We start from the raw sequence: 22,500 nt of genomic DNA on the forward strand, positions 1-22,500 counted from the left end.
CAGTTTAAAGGGGATTGTCCTCACTGTATAGATAAGGAAGTTGAGACTTAGAGATGTTAAGATAAAAAGATAGAATCTGGACCCAGATAGTACCGTGACAGTGCTCTTATCACAAAGTCCACAGCTTCACTCAGCCACAACCCTCTCGTTACAAGTATCCCACATAGAACCTCAAATTTAGGGACATGCAGTTATCTTTTTTTCCAGGGGTGAGTACCAGAATCGAACTCAGGACCTTGTACTTGCAAGGCAGGTGCAGTGCCTGGGAAAAGCAATTAACATGTCTTATCAAGGACATCAGGAAATGATACCCCAAAATATATCACTTTGGATTATAAAACTGAAGGCAATCAAAGAATAACAAATGCAGGGAGGGGCTTTCTCTGAACTTCCATTATCTGTCTAGAGTCAGAACCTCCAAAGTGAACTAAACTATCTTGAGTTTCCTCCCCAGAATCTCAGCAGCAAGGGACAATTAGCTCAACTTACAGGAGCGAAGGCTAGAGGTGACACCATACCTAAACAGGCTTTGTCACATACTGTCATCTATTCTTCGGGGGCCACTCATCTTTCCCAAAACTCATTCACCCCTAAACTGCCTATATCCTGGCTTACTTTTCCCCTATAAAGAGAGTATATAAACTTGGATGTCACTGGGCTTTGGGTATTCACTTTTTTCTTGTGATGCTTCTGTGTTCATAGTAAATTTGTAAATCTTTTCTCTTGTTAATCTGTCTGTTGTCAGTTTATTGCACAGATTCAATTACAGAACTCTCAGAAGGTAGAGAGAAAGTTTTCCTTCCTCTACACCTATATACTTTGGACTGTAAGATAAACCCCTCAAAAAGTAATTTGCAGCAACTTCATCACAGAGTGCTGATGGAATGGGAAGTAAATGTGTAGCTTGAAACAGTCACTTTTAAAAATAATTTTTTCTTTGACATGTGCTGAATAAATAATAGCTTTGAAAATAGAAAATAATTTATGCCTAAGAGAAATGTTTTCACCTTTGTTAAAAAAGCTATTATTTTTCAATCTGTATTTCATAGAAGGGAAACAAGTAACTAAAGTATTATTCGGGTAATATTATAAATTATTAAATCACATAATTTGGGCAACATTTGTTGGAGAAAGAAAATATCTGATGCAGCACAGGTTTTGTTTTTCAAAAATAGAGTATACTTTCCATTTCTACACATACATGCTTATATTAAAAAAGACAATTTTTATTTGAGAAGGTCAAATATAATCTGGACAAGTCAGAGGTAGAAGATTATAAATGCTCTTTATTACCTTCAAATTGTTTACCTATCTTTTCTATATTTGTAATGATAAACATATTACTTATTTAATATAAAAGTTCAAAAACAGTATATTTAGGGGATGTACTTCTTAATAATTGTATTTTCTCAGTAATTACCTGGGAAAGGCTTTCTTAATTACTCCATGCATCTACTGCTCAGTTACTTGGCCCTCACCTCCTAGAGCACAACAGAATTAGGCAGAAAGCAAAAAACCCTCTGATCAGCCCAAACAATGGGACCAACCCATTATTCATTCACACTTATTGCAGGAGGGCCTTTTGAGCATTTATCCTTTTACAGGGAATTCTAATGAACTTGAATAGCTGGTTGCCAAGTCTCCTACAGAGCTAAGGAAACAAGAATGGATGCCTTCTAGACTATATCCTTGAGTAATTTCCAGTCTACCCAGCCTACTCACTCACTTCCAGAGATACTCTGTGACAATGGAGATGAAATTATCACAATCTCACCTCCCTTCCACACTAATTGCTGCAATATATTCAAACCAATATGCATTTGGAATTGTTGAAGTTTTGGGGCTTGGTTCAGAAATTTGTCTAATCAGCTTAGCTGGAGATTTCTACTGAGAATTCTGAGACAAAGATGTTCTCTTTTTTAATGGCAACCTGGATGTTAAAAATATAACCTGAAAATACAACATTATTGTGCACAATGTCACAGAACAGCCCAAGGGTCAGCCTTACCCATGGGGCCATATAAATGAAGCCAAGTCTCTAATCCAGCCATACCAGAAGTCATATTAGCCTCTGGGATTTTCAGTTAAATCAGCCAATAAAATGGCTCCCTTCTTTAAGTTAGTTTTTATGTTCTCTGTTAGCCCTAACAATCCTGGTTTGCCTTGGAGCACCACAGTTTAATAATAATGACATAGGAGATTAGGGCATGAAAAAGGTGGCTGGAGGAAGTAGATGTGACCTGTTAATTACCAGATCCCAGAACACATGGCCAGAACAGTTTCCAAGCCCTGTATAAGGACTTCTCCTGAGAGCTCCAGCAGGTTTTCAAAAGGATGGTCTAGACCTGACGTCAGCCTGAGGTGTGAGATCCCAGCACTGCTTTGGGGACCCATCTGTATAAGTTCTCATGGGGTTCCTTGATATTTGGACAGCATAAAAGGACACAGACTCCAAGAAGAGCTTGATATCAGGGCTTTCCTCACAATAACCCGCCCTGCCTTCTCCAGGGTGTACTTTTATCTTGGTTTTTACTCAGCCCAGGCTTGATCTGCAGAGCCAGTTTCTCCTCCACTCTTCACTTTTATTTTTTCAAATAAACTTTGCCACTGCTTTTTTCCTCCTTTCATTCAATTCTCTGTTCAAGATGAGAAGAACCTGGAATGCAACTCCAGAAGGAGAGGCGAGAAACCCAGAACCCAGTAATGTTAATTGGCAAGCCACTCTTAGAAGGAGCTACACGATAACAATACTCAACCAGCATAACTCTTAATAAAATTCCGTTTCACTTCCCAAAGTATTCTGATTTGAATGATAAATTATATAATCTTTCATATCATAATGGATGTGAGGTAAGGAGAGGTTTCAGGTGGTTGGGGTGGCCAAAACACTCACAGTGACAACAGTTTAAAAAAATAAAAAGAATATGTGGAAAATATATTTTAACAGGAGACCAAAAATTTGGCAGCAGTTAGGGATCATCTGATGTACAGACAGATAATCCCATACACACTGACAGCCCTAGAAGCTATCAAATAACAAAATATTTTTTAAAAAGTTCTAGGGGCCATGGATTTAGCTCAGTGGTGCCGCCACCTGCCTCATGTGAGTGCAAGGTCCAGAGTTGGATCTCTGGTGCCAAAAAAAAAGTTCTAAAGATGTATTTTTTATCATTCATCAGGAATTATAACAAATGTAATACAAAGTTGACTATATTTGAGAAAAGTTCTCTCCCATAACCCAGTGATGTCAAACCTTTTAGAGACTAAGTGCCCAAACTGCAACCCAAAATCCACTTACTTGTCACAAAGTGCCAACACTGCAATTAAATCTGAATGCTGAGGCGTTGGTTCAGAAAACAAAACTCATATACTAACATCTTTTATCTTAAAAGAAAAACACAGTAACATGCACGCTGTAGCTCACCACCACTACTAACTCCAAATTAAAGTAAAAACATAGTAAAGGCTCAGAGTAATCATGAAAAAGAAAGAAAATTGCTTAATTTTGTTTACGCAGTATTTACTGAACATACTTGATCACAGAGAACTGTTTTTCCTAAAAGATACCTAATCATATGCAGTAGATAACTATTCCACTGACAGCAATTTGGAAAAAAACTCTGAGTCACCAAAAAAAAAATCAAATTACATTAACTGACTTTGATTTAAAAACTTAAAAATAGTTAATATATTCTACAATGACTTCCTTCCAGAATGGTTAAAATTTTAAGTATTAAGCAATCAAATTAGTAAGTTAATGAAAAACAACCAAAAATACATCCCTCCTAATGACTAATTAAACAAAAGGCATGAGTAAAAGAAAAAAATCTCTACTACCTAAGTAAAATGGCAACTTTACAGACACTATAACTTTTTGAAGGGTATAAATTCTATAATCTAGAAGAGCAAGAAAAAAAACCAGGAGGACATGAACACATGCCCACCATTAGTTATATGTACATAGAACTCTACACTGATCAAGAAATGTATAAGCTGATATTCTGCAGCGCTCTAAGATGTGCATGATCTCAGAGGTTGTATCAAACATAATGACTTTACAAGGGTCTTGAGAAATTGCAACCTTTGCTATATAAATTCATAGCAAACTAAGGGGGCTCTTCCATACTGAAATATAAACATGTGCTTGGGAGAAATGTGTCAGGGCATATTTCACTATCCCCAAGGGACATTCTCTTGACTCCAAGTAGGATAAAACAAAAAGCTTCAAAGATGCCCTAAAATAAATTCTGCCCACGACAGACTGGCTTCTTCACTACAACTTGGGCCTGGCAAATTCTTATAACTCAGAAGTTCTTGGAGCTTTCACGAAGCACTCTAAAGAAAGCATCAAATGCCCAAACCCACACAAGGTAGGAAACAATTTTGGAATGGATGCTAAGTGTAAACAACCTGGTTTAAGGGTTTCAACTATGTTGTGATGGTAAGAGAGCGATTTCCTTTCAATTTCTACAGGAGGAGGGATACATGATACTCCTTCAGGAGGAGTCACAGCAGCTGACAACAGAATGTTTGGCAAAAAATCAGAAAACGCTGTTGAGCCTCCAAAATAGTATTATCCCCCAAGTGAGAGGCAACCACAATGTTCCATTTGAATAGAGCATAAGTAGAAAATATTCTAATAGTAATTACCAATGACTCTATCACCAGCACCTTGCTACTTCATCTGCTTTTGTAGACCTCTCAGGTGGCAGAAACAAGGATTTATGTAACTAGGTTCCAGGAAGGTCTCAGGTCCATGTTATTCATACTGAGGCAATTTTAGTTGTCTAGGTACTTGCTTAAGATGTACATGATTCTATCCTTTAAGAGAGTTGGCAAATGCTTTGCTTTACAGCTTCTGTTTGTGTAAATATAAGAAACTAGGTAAAACAGTTCTTTTCTCTAAAAAGACAAAACTCCAAACACTTGAGAAATTAAAGCATTGAGACCCTCAGCATATCCAGCTGTTAGCCAGGCATGGGGGCACATACCAGTAATCCCAACACTATGGAAGGCCGAGGCAGGAGTATTACAAGTTCAAGCCCAGCCTGGGCCCCTTAATGAGACACTTTCTCAAAAAAATAAAAATAAAAAAGGACTGGGGATGTAGCTCAGTGTGAAGGCCCAAGGTTTAATCTCCAGTACCACACACACACACACACACACACACACACACACACACACACAAATCCAACTGTCTAATAAATCTAAATTCATATATACATCTACGAAAAAATGAATGGATGGATAGATAGATAATCAAATGTCAGGGAGGAAGCCATGGGGAGGGGGTATTCTGAAATAATAACTAATATTGTAGCCTTTTGCACTTAATTCAGAAAGATTTTTCACATGCAGTTAATTTGAATCTCATTCTATCCCACTGGATAGAGTTGTTACTGTATTATATTACAGATTTGGAAACAGTCTCAAAGAAGTTGAGTAACTTACTCACATACTTAGTAGTAAGTAGATGGAAATGGCTGGGCTGAGATTTGCATCTGATTACTCCTGGCCTACTATCCCCTCCACCTTATCTTAAATAGAGTTAAGAACTGCAGAAAAGAAGGAAGTAAAATCTGAACTCCCAACTGAATGGAAGAATGGTTAGCTGGATGCACTCAATTGCATTAGAAACAAATAATTAGAAGCAATCAAATTGAAATAATTTTGCCTTGTATATGTGAAGACAGGTTCAGATATAATATTTCAAAGTGCTCCTGTATACACCATTTCACAACCTATAAAATATGCAGCACAGGGATAATTTGCCCATTTTGAGGTGAAGAAATTGAGATACATAGTAATAAATCATGGACCCATGGTCATATAAAAGGTTAGTAAAGGAGGTAGAACTGTTAGGTCTTAAATGGGATAGTGGCTAATCAATTCTATAAGGTACTTTTAAAGACCCAAGAACATCAATGTTGATATTTTTCTGTCTTGTACTCTTTCTCAACTCACAAAAGAGTATTTACTATATGCACAGTACCTGTGCCAAATGCTCTGGGAAAAACAAACAAGACAGTGAATGTACTTTCTAGGAATTCACAATTTAAAAAAGCCTTGACAGTTATTTGCATTTAAAATACCAGGAAGAATGAAATGTGCACTATCAGAGATATGACCAAATTTAGCAGAAGGGAAAGATCTCTCGGGAATGGAAAAATCGAGTAAAAGCTCATGAATAGTTATTAAATGTCAGTTTTCCAGGAAACGTCCTGACTTCACTTGTTGTCCTTTAGCGTCCCTTTTACTCTCCAAGTGCCTCAATTTGCATCAAAAAAATATGTGGCCAGTCTTTTCATGAAGATGGTGACATTAGGATAGTCTTTAAACATGAGGAATGTCTTACTGGGAGAAGAAACTATTAATAGATAGAGAGGAACATAAAAACCAAAGATGAGAACCCAGGAGCAAAAAGCATAGGAAATTAAATTCAGTAGGTAGTCCACAAATTTGCCTACCACTGACTCTCGCATGCATGCTGTTCCATCCATCTTTCTGCTTTTTTTCCTGGAATGACCAACCAAGAAACACAAAAAATAGACAGGAAAAAAAAGAATCCAACCAGACTGCAGCTATTCCAACCAACTCTGCTGAGTGCCAGCTATAGAAATAGAGAAGCCATTGTGGCTGCTTCAGCACCAGCAACACTATGCACAGCAAAAGAACTGCCTAGATTGCTGAGAATAAAGAATTCTGAGCAGTTCTAAATTGCCTAGATGCCAGGCCTCTGGGTTTGGAGGTGATCTGTTACACTGCAGTAGACAGCTATACACTGAGTCAGCTGAACACAAGGATTCAAGTTTGGCTGAGGTGTGGCTGGCAGGATGGGTGCTCACTGTTGTCCTGGCTCAGCCTCAGTCTGAAGAAAAACCTTGTCCCTGTCTCTCAGGAGTAGGCTTTCTCGATGATTCTGTCTTTTGTTCCATAGTAGAAAAATAACAGAAATTCGAGCCCAGGAGAGTTTTCCTCTCTGCTTTAGGCCTATACCACCAAGAGAGACTTCCTAGTGTCTCTTTCCCTAGCACATATTTTTCACATGAGCTCCCAATGAAGCCTATGGAAGACAGCCTTCCAGTGAATATAAATTGTCCCTGTATTTGTGAGTCACACGAGTTCTACACACTCAGGCTGTCTTACAAGGTTAGCTGAACTCAATCTACCTGCTTCTAGGGCAGCCTGCCTTCCTCTAGAGTTCTGCAACAGGTAAGCCAAGGCTTTGTTCAATCTCTCTTTGGAGGTTAGATCTTAAGCTAGCTGGTTTCCTTATAGTCTTAGCTATCTGAGGCAAAGTTATGAGTCTGGATATTATTGCTTTGGCCAGGTTTCTACATGTTAAAGAAAAATGTAAGTAGCTGGTTTTTAAACTCTGAAACAGGGAACTCCAGGAGGTCAACAGAGGACCTTCGAGGACAGCCCCCAGGAAGAGGAGGGTGACTAAATGGGCCACTGAACCCTACTTTCCTGTCTCAGCTAGTTAGATCCATTCCCTACAAAGTAATTTTATATACTGAGCTTAAGCAAAAAGGGACATGTGATGAATATTTGGAAAACCACTGACTTACAACATGATTATAGAAGCATTAAGTGAATACTCTCTTCCCCCAAAACTACCTCCTCCCTACTTATTTCCTATTACCTAAAGAGAGAAAAGCTGGCTGGTCCAAGTGCAAGGGTGTTTAAAGAGAGAAAAGCTTTTCACATTACAGTGATAAAATTTAAAATGCAGATATTTCAAGGAGAAGTCAACTTAAATTCACATTCAACTAGGCTAATAGGTTGTCTTCTGTTATTGTTTGAGGGTTTTTTCCCTCAAAGCAGGATTTAATGAGAACAGAACACAAAACTGCAAGCCTGAAAAGGAACAGGGTGGGGGGCTGAGCATGTAACCCAGTGGTAGAGCATGTGCTTAGCATGCATGGTGTTCTGGGTTCAATTCCTAACACTAGGATGTGGGGGGAATGAGAAGGGCACTTGGGTGGGGACAGAGAACAATTTCAAAAATGATGGTTTAAGGACAAAAGGTAATACACAGTTCTACCCAGAGCAGGCCTGCATACGTGCATGCGTGCCTGCACGCACACACACACACTCACACACACACACACACACACACACATCTACAGGAGAAGCAAGGAATCCAGGAGTCTTTAACAATTGCATAGTAAAAGTAAGCTTTGTTGGTATTTCAGGAGACCTGAGTGATGACAAGATGTAAATACAGACACTTCTTTCTCAACCAGCTCATCTGGGACCTACAGGCACACAATGGCTCTGCACCTTGGCTGGCCCTGATTCCACCAAAGCATAAAGAAAGGAAAGGAAATACGTTAAAGATAGACTTCATGAAAAAAGGTCAATGTAAGCCACGTAAAATGAGAACAGTAGAAAAGGTAAGTGCTTCTCCAGAAAGTATCTGCACTTTCTAGGCTTCACATGAGTTATCTAAATAATCTCTTCTTAGCCAGAGAAGTAATGTGTAGAACAAAGTGCTGAGATTACTGAACAACGCTGCTGCAATTTCAAGTGAGGGTGACTAGGCTGGAAATAGCTTACCAATTATGAAATTGGGTCTTCGGTAAGTATGTTCAAAAGGAGAAAAAAATGTAGAAGTGCACTCTGTAATAATTTTTATATGTAATTATTAAAATGAAAACAGCAGCTTATGATATAATATATGTAAACAAAAGATTAATGAAAAGAATTGGAAAAAGACAAAATGCCATTATTTTCTTCAGAAGAAATTTGGATCTCTCAATTTAAATTTGAAAAGCATTATAGCAAAAATGTCAACTATCATATTCATGAGCTCAGTTAAAAGCTTCCTTTGATTGTTACTTATTTGATTACATATGTAAATCTCATCTTTGCAACCAAAATGCTAATTTCTCTGGAAGTCAGTTCTTGTTTCATTACATCTTTTTTTTCCCACTTTTTGTATTAAGCACAAAAACAAAGGCATTTAATATGTGCTTAAGAAAAGAATATAGAAAACAGAATTTTCAATAGTATTACAAATTCCCAATGATGAATGTCATCATACTGTTTTGACTTTCTATACTGTTGTGTAGAGAAAATTTTGATTTAATAAATTATCATCTTGCTGTATCTCTCATTAAATTTTAGTCCTTCAATATGTGTGTCATTTTTACGCCTTCTTACAACATGTAAGGTCTAAAAGCATTTAAATATCATGAACACTAAAGGAATCATCAACTTAAACTGTCAAAAAGTGTTAACCTAAGAACAGACACTTCAGAAAAGCACATTTTAAACCAATGAGGGTAAACCTATACTTGTGGGTTAAATTTAATATAATTTTTCTTTTTTCCACATTACAAAGTATTATTGATATGCAATAAATGGTACTTATTTAAAATATACAGTTTGATATGATTTGACATCCCCAAGAAATTATCACCACAATCAAAATAATACCCCATGTTTCCTGATGAAACTATTCTGTTAGTGCCATCCACAACATCCCATATTCCATCCTTCCCTCTTTCCGTCCCTGGGCAAACAAATATCATAGAGTATACACTGGTAATCAGGTGGCTAGCTTCTTTGACTCACCATAATTATTTTGAGATTGTCAACACTGTAGGGTGTACTAACAGCTCATTCTTTTATATCACTGAATAACACTTGTTATATAAAATATCACAGTTTATCCATTTATCTGTTGCTGCCCATTTGGGTTGTTTGCAGTTTTGATGACTACAAATAAAGCTTATATGAAATTCATGCACAAATCTTGTATGTACATATGCTTTTACTTCTCTTGGCTAAATATCTAGAATGACAATGGCTTAATGATTTGGTGGGTGAAATCAACTTTTTAAGAAAATGCCAAATTGTTTTCTACAATGTTTATAACAGTCTACAGTCTCACCAACAAGTATATACAGTTCCAGTTCCTCTACATCCTTGTCAACATTTATCATGTTCAAACTTTCTAATTTAAAATATTATAATGGGTGTGTACAGGTATCTCATTGTGGAATTAATTACCATTCCTCTAATGACTAAAACTGTTGGGCATCTTTTCAAATGTTTATTTGCTCATAATATATCTCATTTGCTTCAGTGTCTTTTCAAATCTTTCACTCATTTTTAAAAACTAGTCTGTCTGATTTCTTATTACTGTATTGAGTTCGCAAGTTCTTTATACACACTCCAGACATCAGATCAGATACATGCTTCACGATGACTGTATTTCCCCCAATTTGTGATTTTTTATTTACTACCAATGTTTTTCAAAAAAGCACATATTGTTAACATTGAAAAACCAAAATTATTAATATGCGTGGTATATGTTTGTATGTGCGTGTGTGCACACTTGTGTACATTTGAAGAATTACTTCAGAAATTTTTTCCTAACCAAAATCACAAAGGCTTTCTACTATTTTTTTACAGAAGTATTATAGTTTTGGGTTTTACATTTAGTTCTGTAACACACTTTCAACAAAATTTTTGATATAAGGTATTGATTGAAGTACACATTTTATATATGGATACTCAAGTTTTAAGCATCATTGGTTAAAAAGACTATCCTCCCTCCTTTGATCTTTTATCAAAAAGTTGTCCATAAATGTGACCTGTCTTTGAATTCTCCTTTCTATTCCATTGATATATTCATCTACCTTAATACTGATACCACACTACCATGAATTTGTAATATATGCCGGGATCAGTATTAGCCACCTAATATTTATTTGTCTATTTATACATTTGTAGTTGTCTTGGCTAAGTCCTTTGCATTTTCATATGACTTGCAGATCAGTTTAATTTTTATCCAAACAGAAATGTCTGCTGACAATCTTACTGGGATAATTTTGAAGCTATATATTAAGCAATGAAAATCAAAACATCCACTATCATTCCTTTCAGACTCCTTCCTGGCCATTCTCAATTACATGACAGTAACTTAGATTCCAATACCTGAGGACCCAGAAGTCCCAGGCAAGAGAGTGAGAAAAACCAGAGGCAAGATATCTCTTTTAAAAATTAATTTTATTGGTACACATTAGGTATACAATATAATGACATTCATCATTGGAAATCTACATCTTTACATAATCTCTCTTGGTTCTTCTTTGGTCCCCATTCCCCTCTCCACCTTTCAACCCATCCATCCCTCCTTATTTACAAAGAATTTGTTCCCATTTTTTCATTTTCTCATATTAATTCCATTCCCTTCTTTCCTTTCCCATACACGTACCACTTCCCCTTTGCTGCTTTTCTTCCTATTTCACATTATCTATTACGCCTTTTAGTCCTGATTTACACTTTCACTTTCTCACACTAGAGAAACTATTTGATATTTACACATGTCTGTCCTATTTATTTCACTTAAGAGTATTACCTCAATGTGCATCCACTTAGCTATAAATGTCTCTAATTTCTCATCTCTGTGGCTGAGTAGTACTCCATTTTATTTTTTTTTAAACCACATTTTCTCTATCCAGTCTCCAGTTGATAGGCAATAGGGCTGCTTCCAAGTTTTAGCTATTACAAATTGTGCTGCTATGAACACAGATGCATGAATATCACTGTGGTATGATTCTTTTAATTCTTTGGGGAAGATACCCAGCAGGGGAATAGCTGGGTCAAATGGGACTTCCAGTCCAAGTTCTTTGAGGTATCTCCATACTGATTTCCACAGTGCTTGCACCAGTCTACACTCCCAGCAGCAGTGGAGCAGGGTTCCTCTTTCCCCACAGCCCCGCCAGCATTTGTTATTGTTTGATTTCATGATAGCAGCCATTCTTTCTGGGGAGAGGTGAAATCTCAGTGTTATTTTCATCTGGATCTCTCTAATGACCAGTACTGTTGAACATTTTCTCATATGTTTATTTGCTATTTCAACTTCTGAGAAATGTCTGTACATTTCAAGATGCCCATTTTTGGATTGGGTCTTTAAATTTGGGAGGTCTGGTTTTCTTAAGTTGCTTATAGATTCTAGATAGTAGAACTTTGTCTGAGGGACAGCAGGTGAAAATTTTTTCCCACATAGTGGGTTGTCTCTTCACACTGCTGGAGGTTTCTCTTGCTGTGCAGAAGCTTTTTATAAGAAGAGATCACACTTGTTGATTGTTCCTGCTAGTTCACGGGCAACTGAGGTTTTGTTCATAAAATCTTTTCCTACACCAATGTCTTCAAGAGTTCTACCTAAGCTCTGTTTCACCCAGTTTAGCGTTTCTGTTTTCATATTTAGATATTTAATCCATTTTGACTTTAGTTTATTGCATGGTGAGAGATATAGGTCTAGTCATAATCTTTGGCAAGTTGAAATCCAATTTTTTCAGCACCATTTATTAAAGAGGCTATCTTTCCTCCAGTGAGGGTGTTTGGCTCCTTTGTCGAAGAAGAGGTGGCTGAATGTATCTGGAGTTGTTTCTGCATCTTCTAATGTGTTCCACTGGTTCTCAGGTCTGCTCTTTTGCCAGTACCATGCTGTTTTTATCACAGTGGTTTGTGGTATAGTTTCAACTTGGGGGTTATGATACCCCCTGCCATGTCTCTGTGGCCTAGAATTGCTTTTGCTATTCTGGGTCACTTCTAGTTTCAAATGAATTTTTTGGATTGTTTTATCAAGGTCCATGAAGTATGCTGCTGGAATTTCAACTGGGATTGCATTGAATCTATATAGCAGTTTTGGAAAGTATGGTCATTTTCACTATGTTAATTCTTCCTACCCAGGAACAAGGGATGTCTTTCCATTTTCTGACCTCCTCTTCAATTGCCCTTTTCAGAATGCTATGGTTTGCAGAGAACAAGTCTTTGATTTCTTTTGTTAGGTTTTATTCCTAGGTATCATATGGTTTTTTTCCTTAGCTCAATTGATACAGTGTATTACATTTATTGATTTACATACATTGAACCATCCCTGCATCCCTGGGATGAATCTCACTTGGCCATGGTGTATGATCGTGTTGATGATCTTCTGCATTCTATTTGCCAGTATCTTATTAAGGATTTTTACATCTATGTTCATTAGTGAGATTGGCCTATAGTTCTCTTTTTCAGTTGGGTCTTTCTCTCCTTTGGGGATCAAGGTGATGCTTGCTTCCAGGAATTAATTTGGGAGTATTGCTTCCCTTTCAATTTCACTGAAGAGTTTAAACAGTAGTGGCAGTAGTTCCTCTCTAAATGTCTTGTAGAATTCAGCAGTGAAGCCATCAGGACCCGGGCTTTTCTTAGTTGGTAAGTTTTTAATTAAGCTTTCAATTTCATTGATTGGTATTGGGTTGTTTAGAATTTTTAGGTCTTCTTCGTTCAACTTTGGTAATTCATATGTATCTAGGAATCTGTCCATTTCCTCTGTGTTTTCCATCTTATTGGCATATAGGTTCTGGAAGTAGGTATTGATGATCCTCTGCTTTTCTGCTTGGTCCATTGTAATTTCATCCTTTTCATTCCTAATTGCACGGATTTGGGCTTTTTCTTTCCTTTTCCTGATAAGGTTGGCTAAGGGTTTGTCAATTTTATTTATTCTTTCAAAGAACTAACTCTTGGCTTCATTGATTTTTTTCATCTTCTCTTAATCTCCATTGCAGTGATTTCTGCTCTGATCTTTATAATTTCCTCCCTTGTATGAGGTTTGGGTTTATTCTGGTCTTCTTTTTCTAGAAGCTTGAGGTTCAGCATCAGGTTGTTTAATTGGGCTCACTCTGTTTTCCTAACTTGAGTATTCACTGTTATGAATTTTCCTAAAACTGCTTTCATTGTGTCCCATAGATTCTGATATGTTGTATTGGCATTGTCATTTAATTGTAGGAATTGTCTGATTTCTTCTTCAATTTCCTCTGTGACCCATTGGTTATTCAGAATTGTGTTGTTCAATTTCTATGTGTTTATAAATTCTTGTGGTTTCTTTTGCTATTAATCTCCAATTTCATTGCACTATGGGCTGATAATATACAGGGGATAACTTCAGTTCCTTTGCACTTACTTAAATATGTTCTATGAGCAAGTATGTGGTCTATTTTGGAGAATGACCCACGTGCCACTGAAAAAAATGTGTAGTCTGATTTTGTGGGGTGGTACACTCTGTAAACATCTGTTAAGTTCATTTGTTCAAGAGTTTGATGAAACTCTAATATTTTGTTGCTTATTTTTTATCTAATTGATCTATCTGTGACAGTGGGGTATTGAGGTCCCCCACTAGTATTGTATTAGTGCTTATTTGATTTTTCATGTCTGTTAGTATTTGTTTTATATAGTTCAGTGCAGTAGTATTTGGTGCATATATATTTATGATTGTCATCTCTTCCTCTTGGATTGCTCCATTTACAAGGATGTAGTGTTCTTCTTTGTCTCTCAATTAGTCTTGGTTTGAAATCCACTTGATATGCAGAGAGGATAGCTACTCCTGCTTTTTTTGGGGTTCCTGTGACATGGAATATTGTTTTCCACCTTTAATTTTCAGTCTATGAGTTTCTTTTTGAATTAAGTGTGTTTCTTGTATGCAGCATATTGTTGGATCATGCTTCTTGACCAATTCTGCCAGTCGATGTCTTTTGATTGGTAAATTGAGACCATTAACATTAATGGTTATAACTGATATGTATTGACTCATCATTGTCATGACTTTTTCTTTTTGTTGAATTCTCCCCCTTTGTGTTTAATTTCTTGTTGTGTCAGATGGATTCATCCTGCTGGGCTTCCTGGGGTTGTGATCCTCATTGTCTTTTCATAGGATATTGTCTAAAATTTTTTGGAGTGCTGGTTTGGTATTCATTAAGTTCCTAATGTGCTCTTTGTCATGAAAATATCTTATTTCTCCATCAGTTTTGAAAGATAGTTTTGCAGAGTACATCAATCTAAAGGAAGCTGTTTTCCTTTAGGGCTTGAAATACATCACTCCAAGCTCTTCTTGCCTTGAGGGTTTGCATTGAGAAGTCTACTGTGATTCTGATGGGCTTCCCTTTGTATGTGATTTGTTTCTTTACTCTAACTGCTTGTAGAATTTTGTTCTTCTGTTGGGTTTCTGGAATCTTAACTATTATATGCCTATGTGTAGATTTTTTTCTGAGTAAGGCTAGTTGGAGTCCTATATGCCTCACTTATCTGTATGTCAAGTTCTTTCCCCCTGCTTGGGAAGTTGTCTGCCATCACTTCTGTGAACAATTTTTTTATGTCATCTGCACTCTCTCCTGTTTCTTCATTAACTCCAATCAGTCTTATGTTATTCTTCTTTGCATTGTCTAGCAGCTGCTGGATTGATTTCTTGTGGTCCTGTACTATTTTAAAGAAATTTTTCTTTTCCTGGTCAGTAACTTCAATCTTATCTTCTATATCTGAAAATCTGTCCTCACATTGTCTCATTCTGCTGCGTAAACTTTCAGTGGAGTTTTTAATCTCTTGGAAATGTGTTTGCATCTGTTTTCTGGATTCTATTTTGGGATTCCATCATATTCCTTGGCTCCCCTATATTTTTATCTGTGTCCTCTCTAGATGTATTAATCATGTCTTTCACTATGGGCACAATCTCTACTGTTATCTGAGAAATTACTTCTGATTTCATTTTTTCCTGATCCTCTTTCATTGCCAGTTCAGGGAGTCCAGGTGGTTTAGTATCAGAGTGTTCCATCTCCTTTCCCTTTGAGGTTGCTTTAGGTGATCTGGAAGTCTGTTTTTGAGACTTGTTTACATGTCTTCTCATTTCAGTGGGGGTGGGGGGATGGGGGTGGGGGGGTTGGTGCATGTTGCTGGTGCCCCTGGGGCTCTGCTCATCTGTGCTGAGGGCAGTGGTACAGTGGCCCAGAAGGCTCCTCCTCAGCACTGGGGGCGGCTCTGCTCCTTGGTGCTGGGCATGGTGGTATGGCAGCCCGGAAGGCTCTTCCTTGGGGCTAGGGGCAGTTCTGCTCCTCAGTGCTCCCTAAATGCTTTTCTTGCATTAATTATCTACCTCATGTGTCACATCTCTGCTGATGGTAGACCAGAGGTAGATCCCCCTCCAAGGGTCACCATACCAGCAAACAGATCTAGGTTTTGTGGGCAAGTCACTTAACTCCACAAAGCCTCAATTTCCTTTTATTATGTGCAGGCTACTGGAATTCAAGACAAGACATTTTTTGCCAAAAAATCTCTCTGTGAGATCTAAAGCTACTTTCAACTTTCACCTTTTCGCTCCTTTTTTCATTGCTATCTTCTTTTCCTCCCTCCCTCTCTCCCTGCCCCTCCCTTTGTTCCTTCCTTCCTTCCTCCCTCCCTCTCTCCCTTCCTTTCCTTTCTTCCTTCATTTCCTCCTTTCTTCCTTCCTTCCATCTGAGAGTGTTACAGATGAGCTCCCTGCTTCCCTTTCCTCTGTCAATACAACACTTTCTAGCCAGAGTTCAATGTTTCACAGCTACTATTTTCAGCTTTCAGATCCCTAAAGCAAGCAAAAGCCTTTTTAGACAGCCACAATTGGGAATCTTTGGGCTCTTTTGTAACAAATAATTACACATCATCAAAAATAATAAGCTTTCTTCCCATTGTCTATCAACTTTCCTTTCTTTACATTCAATGACTTTTGAGAAAGATAAGAACAAAGGATTTGAATTATGATGGCCCAAACAACTGATCATTCTTGTATATTCTGGGAAGGAAACAGACTTAAAGGAATTTAATAACAAAAAATGATTAATACACATGCATTTTAATCAAAAGATCTTTACAATAATCTATTATTCACACAATTCCTAGTCAGTGGTTCTCCCACTAAGAGTGTTTGAAAACTGAATTAATTGTAAAGAAATCTTGAGACTTTTCTTAAGGCCATTTGTTTTTCCATAAGTTAGTACAGGGGATCCCTCCCCCAAAAATGTTATTGAGAACCTACACCAATTTTTGAAAAAAATCCTTTACCAAGTAAAAAGTATAAAATATTTTCTGTAAGAATGACAAAGCACGTGGTTCCGCCGCCTGCCTTGCAAGCAGAAGGATCTGAGTTCGATCCCCAGTACCAAAAAAAAAAAAAAAGAAAAGAAAAAAAAAAGAATGACAAAGCAAAAAAAATAAAGTAGATTATGAATAAAACTACAATTTAGAAAACAGGAGACTGCTATTACAAACTAAGAAAACAAGAAATTTTAAGTTCCATTCCATTTGAAATTGCCTCTTCTAGGCAAGCTTACACTTTAGCCTTCTATTTCGATAAAAATAAGAGATAGAATAAAGAAGTATACATTACAAACTCAGTCCTGGCACTTCCAAAAGTTCATTACCTTTAGTATCTCCTCCCAGACTTGCATTTCAAAGACAGGACCATCAGGAAAAGTTTATTTCCCCCCAGGGCTTAACCTGCAAGCTCCATACCTGCCACCAGGTGGTAACTTGGATCATGATGTACCCCTGGGTGTGGATATATGAAATCACATGTGATTCAGGCAATAATGCACATTCTGTTGAAAATAAATAATTAAAATAACATAAATTATTCAGTATCTCTTAATTATTCTGCATAACAGTGCTTCTCAGCAATTTAATCTGAATTCTTAAAGTATCCTTGACTGGCCAGTGGTGCTGTTTTCCTTAGCTTTTGTTGTGCATGTGTTTTTTTTTTTTCTTTCCAGTTGGAAGAGTGGGACAACATAGTCAACTGTGTTGTCTATGAGCTGTGCTCCTTTAGCAGCATGCATCTCTCTGCTCTATTTTCCCCAGTAGAAGGTTTACTTCCTATGTGGTCAGTTTCACTATTGCTAACTTCTGAATACAGCTTCATTAAAGTACTTGAGATTATTAATTGAAGACCTTAAGTGCTTTCAGTCAACTATGTGCTTTGTTAAAAGAACATTTTTTAAAGTTTCTATTTTAAAATATTTAAAAGTATAAAGAAAATAAAAATCATGCTTCATCTCACCACCTAAAGTCATCATTAAAACAACTATAATTTTTCCTAGAATTCTCATGCCCTACATTTTCATTCCTTTTCTTTTATCTTTATATTCTTTTAAGTTTGCTTTTTACTTCATTTTTTAAAAATTTATTTATTGGCTATACTGGGGATTGAACCCACATCTTTCACATGGAGTTACATTCCTACTCCTTTTTATTTTTTATTTTGAGACAGAGCCTTACGAAACTGCCTTGGTGAGACTTGGACTTGAGATCCTCTGCCCCAGCCTCCCAGAATGCTGGGATTACAGCCATGTAACCAGCACACTGGGTTTACTCCACTGTTTTTTATGTTCTGCAGCGTCCTGTTTTCTATTCACTTCTCTACAAAGCTGCAAGCATGCAACATTCTCCAAGTGTTGCTGACAGCAGAACAACATGTTTTCTAAGATCATCTCCTATCTCATGGTAAATCTATTACAGGGAAAACAGCTCCTCTGAAGCTTTAGGAAAATGGTGATTCTTATCTTTTGAATTGTAGAACATCTTAATAAAAACCAGGAAAGAACCTTATTTTCTGATAAAATCATATCCTAATAAGTGTTGAGCAGCTCTTTGATGAAATTTATAGAGATTCCCATTCAAAGAATTCCTAGAGACACATCCTTGTCTGAATTGAAAGAAAAATGGTCAGGTGAGGGATGAGGAAAAAAGGGTGGCCATATTTTGTTAGTAAGGACAGTAAAGGAAGTAGAGTGAGCATCTCTGGACCTCCAAGGAGTATCCTATTCTTGGGGCAATGCTCCATTTTCCAGAACCTCTGTCTGATAGGGCAGACACAATTAGAGCAACACATAGAGCTATCATATCAATACACTGGTTCTTTGCTTACAATGGCTGTATGCACAGAAAGTGAACAGCAGCAGCACCCTATGAAGCTGTAGAATACCAAACACTGTTGTCTGTCCATCCATCCATCCATTCATTCCATAAATATTTACTGGAATAAATGATAGAGCTATAATGTTGTACAAAAGCAGGCACCATTTCTGCCCTTAAGCAGCTCACAATTAACAGGATGGACAAATATTGAGAAAATAATCATGCAAATGGCCATAAAAGTAAGAACTCAAGATAGCATATATATCCAATAAGTCCTATAGAAATAGCTATGGAGTTACATTGTGAATACGATTATAACTGAGAAAGAGGAGCAAGAAGAATTTCTAGACAGTGGAGCTAGTTTGGAGCCACTCCAATAACATAGGGCTACCTATATGCTATTGTGAATGGTACTGTTATCCTATTTTATTTCTTGGTAAGCTCATTATTATCATATAGGAACACTATCAATTTTTGTGTGTTTATTTGTATCCTGCTACATTGCTATTTGATTATTAATTCTGGCCATCTTGGGATGGAAGGTTTTACAGGTATAGAATTACGTCATCTGCAAGTAATGATACTTTGACTTTGTCCTTTTCTATACATATCCCTTTTATTTATTTCTCTTATCTGATTGCTTTTATGTTTCAAGGACTATGTTGAACAGGAATGATGATAGTGGACATCCTTTTCTTGTTGCTAATTTTAGAAAGAAAGCTTTCAGTTTTTCCACATTTAATACTGTGCGATGTTATCAATAGAGTGGTCATACCAATAGTGTGAAAAGACAACCCACAATGTAGGAAAAAATTTTCACCTGCTGTTCCTCAGACAAAGGTCTACTATCTAGAATCTATAAAGAACTTTAAAAAATCAGACCTCCCACATTTAAAGACCCAATCCAAAAATGGGCATCTGAAATGTACAGACATTTCTCACACAAAGAAGTAGAAATAGCAAAAAAAAGTGAGAAAATGTTCAACATCACTGGTTATTAGAGAGATCCAAATGAAGACAATGCTGAGATTCCACCTCACCCCAGAAAGAATGGCTGCTATCATGAAATCAGCCAATTACAAATGCTGGCAGGGCTGTGGGGAAAGAGGAACCCTGCGTACTCCACTGCTGCTGGGAGCATAGACTGGTGCAACCACTGTGGAAATCAGTATGGAGATACCTCAAAGAACTCGGACTGGAATTCCCATTTGACCCAGCTATTCCCCTGCTGGGTATCTTCCCCAAAGAATTAAAAGAATCATACCACAGTGACATATGTGCACCCATGTTCATAGCAGCACAATTTGTAATTGCTAAAACTTGGAAGCAGCCCAATTGCCCATCAACTGGAGACTGGATAAAGAAAATGTGTTTTTTTATATAAAATAGAGTACTACTCAGCCATAAAAAATGATAAATTAGAGACACATTGCTAAACGGATGCACATTGAGGCAATACTCGTAAGTGAAATAAATAGGACACAGATGTGTAAATACCAAATAGTTCCTCTAGTGTGAGAAACTGAAAGTGTAAATAAAGACTAAAAGGTATAATAGATAATGTGAAATAGGAAGAAAAGGGGCAAAGGGGAACAGAAGTGGGAGGAGTAGGGAAAAGGAAAGAAGGGAATGGAATTAATATGAGAAAATTAAAAAATGGAAGCATAGTCTTTGTAAATAGGGAGGGACAGAGGGGTTGAAGGGAGGGCAGGGGAATGGGGACAAAATAAGAACCAAGCGAGATTATGTAGAGGTGCAGATTTCCAATGATGAATGTCATTATATTGTATACCTAACATGTACCAATAAAACTAATTTAAAAAAATAGAGTGGTCATAAATAGCTTTTATCAGATTGAGATAAGGCCCTTTTACAACTATTTTCTTCAGGGTTTTTATCATGAATGGATGTTGGATTTTGTCAAAAGATTTTTTTTCTATGTCCGGCATGATGGTACATGCCTGTAATCCCAGCACTTAGGAGGCTGAGGCAAGAGGATCACCACAAATTTGAGGCCAGCCTAGACTACATAGCAATACCTTGGGGAGAGAGAGGAAAAGATGAGAGAGAGAGAGAGAGAGAGAGAGAGATTTTTTGTGCAGCTACTGAGATGATCATGTGAATGTGATTTTTGTCCTTGCCTCTGTTTATGGGATGAATTACATTTATTGATTTGCATATGTTAAACCATCCTTGGATCTCTGGAATTAAGCCTACTTGATCATGGTATATGATCTTTTCAATGGTTTGTTGCTTTCTGTTTGCCGCTATCTTGTTGAGGGTTTTTGAATCTATGTTCATTAGAGTGATCAGCTTGTATTTGTCTTTTTTAGTTGGATCCTTGTCTAGTTTTGGAATCAAGGTAATGCTGGCTTCCAAGAATGTTATTGGGAGTGTCCCTTCCCTCTCAATTTCATTAAAGAGTTTGAGGAGTATTGGTGTTAGATCTTCCCTATAGTTGTTATAGGATTCAGCTACGAATCCATGAGGTCTTAGGCTTTCCTTAATTTGTAGTTTTTTTTATTACTGCTTCAATTTCATTGCCTGTTACTGAATTAATAAAGATTTTTCAATCTTCTTAGTTCAATTTTGGTAATTCATATGTACCTAGAAATGTCTCCACTTCTGAATTCTCCAATTTTGGGGGCATATATGATTGTGAAATATTTGCTAATAATTTTCTGGATTTTTTTTGTATATCCTTTTATTGGTACACTTTAGGTGTACAATATAATGACATTCATCATTGGAAATCTGCACCTTTACATAGTCTCTCTTGGTTCTTATTTTTCCCCATTCCCCTGCCTTCCCTTCAACCCCTCCGTCCCTCCCTATTTACAAAGACTTTGTTTCTATTTTTTCACTTTCTCATATTAATTCCATTCCCTTCTTTCCTTTCCCCTACCCGTCCCACTTCCTCCTCTCCTTTGCCCTTTTTCTTCCTATTTCATATTGCTGGATTTTGGCATATCCATTGCAATTGCATCTTTTTCATTTCTAATTATATTGATTTGTGTCTTTTCTTTCCTCCTTTTTTTTTTTTTTTTTTTTTGTTGTTGTTGTTGTTAAGATTGGCTAAGCGGCAGGGGATTTAGCTCAGTGGTTCCACCACCTGCCTCGCAAGCGCAAGGACCTGAGTTCGATTTCCGATACCAAAAAAAAAAAAAGATTGGCTAAGGGTTTGTCTATTTATAATTCCTTGTACAAGATCTAGATTTGGATTTAGAACCATGTTTAAATAGATGTATTTTTACAAGTTTCTTCATGAGCATATTTTGGATTGGTTACTTATATCAACTTTCAGTATCCATTTAAGTAGAAATTGTGAAAAGATTGCTGGAAATGGAAACACTATCCGCGTCCCTATTATCTATCATTTAGAATTCAGCTAGTGTGGCTGGCAGACATTTCTGAACTCTTAACTCAAACAGTTTGCACCTCTTCAACATTTTTTACTAATAAAATTAAATGCTATGAATACTTCCCCATTTTCTTTATATCTTTTTTTTTTTTTTTTTTTTTTTGTACTGGGGATCAAACTCAGGTCCTTGCACATCCCCAGCCTACATCATGTTTTTAATGACAATAATTTAAGCAATAATATATCTCAAAAGCAGAGAGCAAAGAAGCACTCAGACTAATCTCTGCAGTAAGCTTCTACAGTCATAATACATGTAATTTTTAAATTTCATTGTACCAGTACTTTATAAATCAATTTTTAAGTTAGTCGACTGTATTTGTGGAAAAAATTTATTATAGAATTTCTCAAATCTTAATAATTGTTAT

The 22,500-nt window shown here is 36.8% G+C and overlaps 1 protein-coding gene and 1 long non-coding RNA gene across 3 annotated transcripts in view; both read right to left on the minus strand.

The window, feature by feature from the left end:
* Positions 1-22,500, minus strand: part of Grip1 (glutamate receptor interacting protein 1) — a 661,025-nt gene that overhangs the window by 602,528 nt on the left and 35,997 nt on the right. The gene's annotated exons all lie outside the window — the stretch shown is intronic.
* The window catches only part of LOC147823735 (uncharacterized), a 135,887-nt gene that overhangs the window by 77,547 nt on the left and 35,840 nt on the right, over positions 1-22,500 (minus strand). The window contains exon 2 of the long non-coding RNA XR_015443416.1: positions 1-17,399. This exon is cut by the window's left edge and continues 77,547 nt beyond it. This is a non-coding gene — a long non-coding RNA (uncharacterized LOC147823735). The remainder of the gene's footprint in view (positions 17,400-22,500) is intronic.

Source organism: Heterocephalus glaber, unplaced genomic scaffold (assembly GCF_053883595.1).
Source record: "Heterocephalus glaber isolate CG9 unplaced genomic scaffold, H.glaber_assembly_v1.0 deba00001569, whole genome shotgun sequence".
Classification (NCBI taxonomy): domain Eukaryota; kingdom Metazoa; phylum Chordata; class Mammalia; order Rodentia; family Bathyergidae; genus Heterocephalus; species Heterocephalus glaber.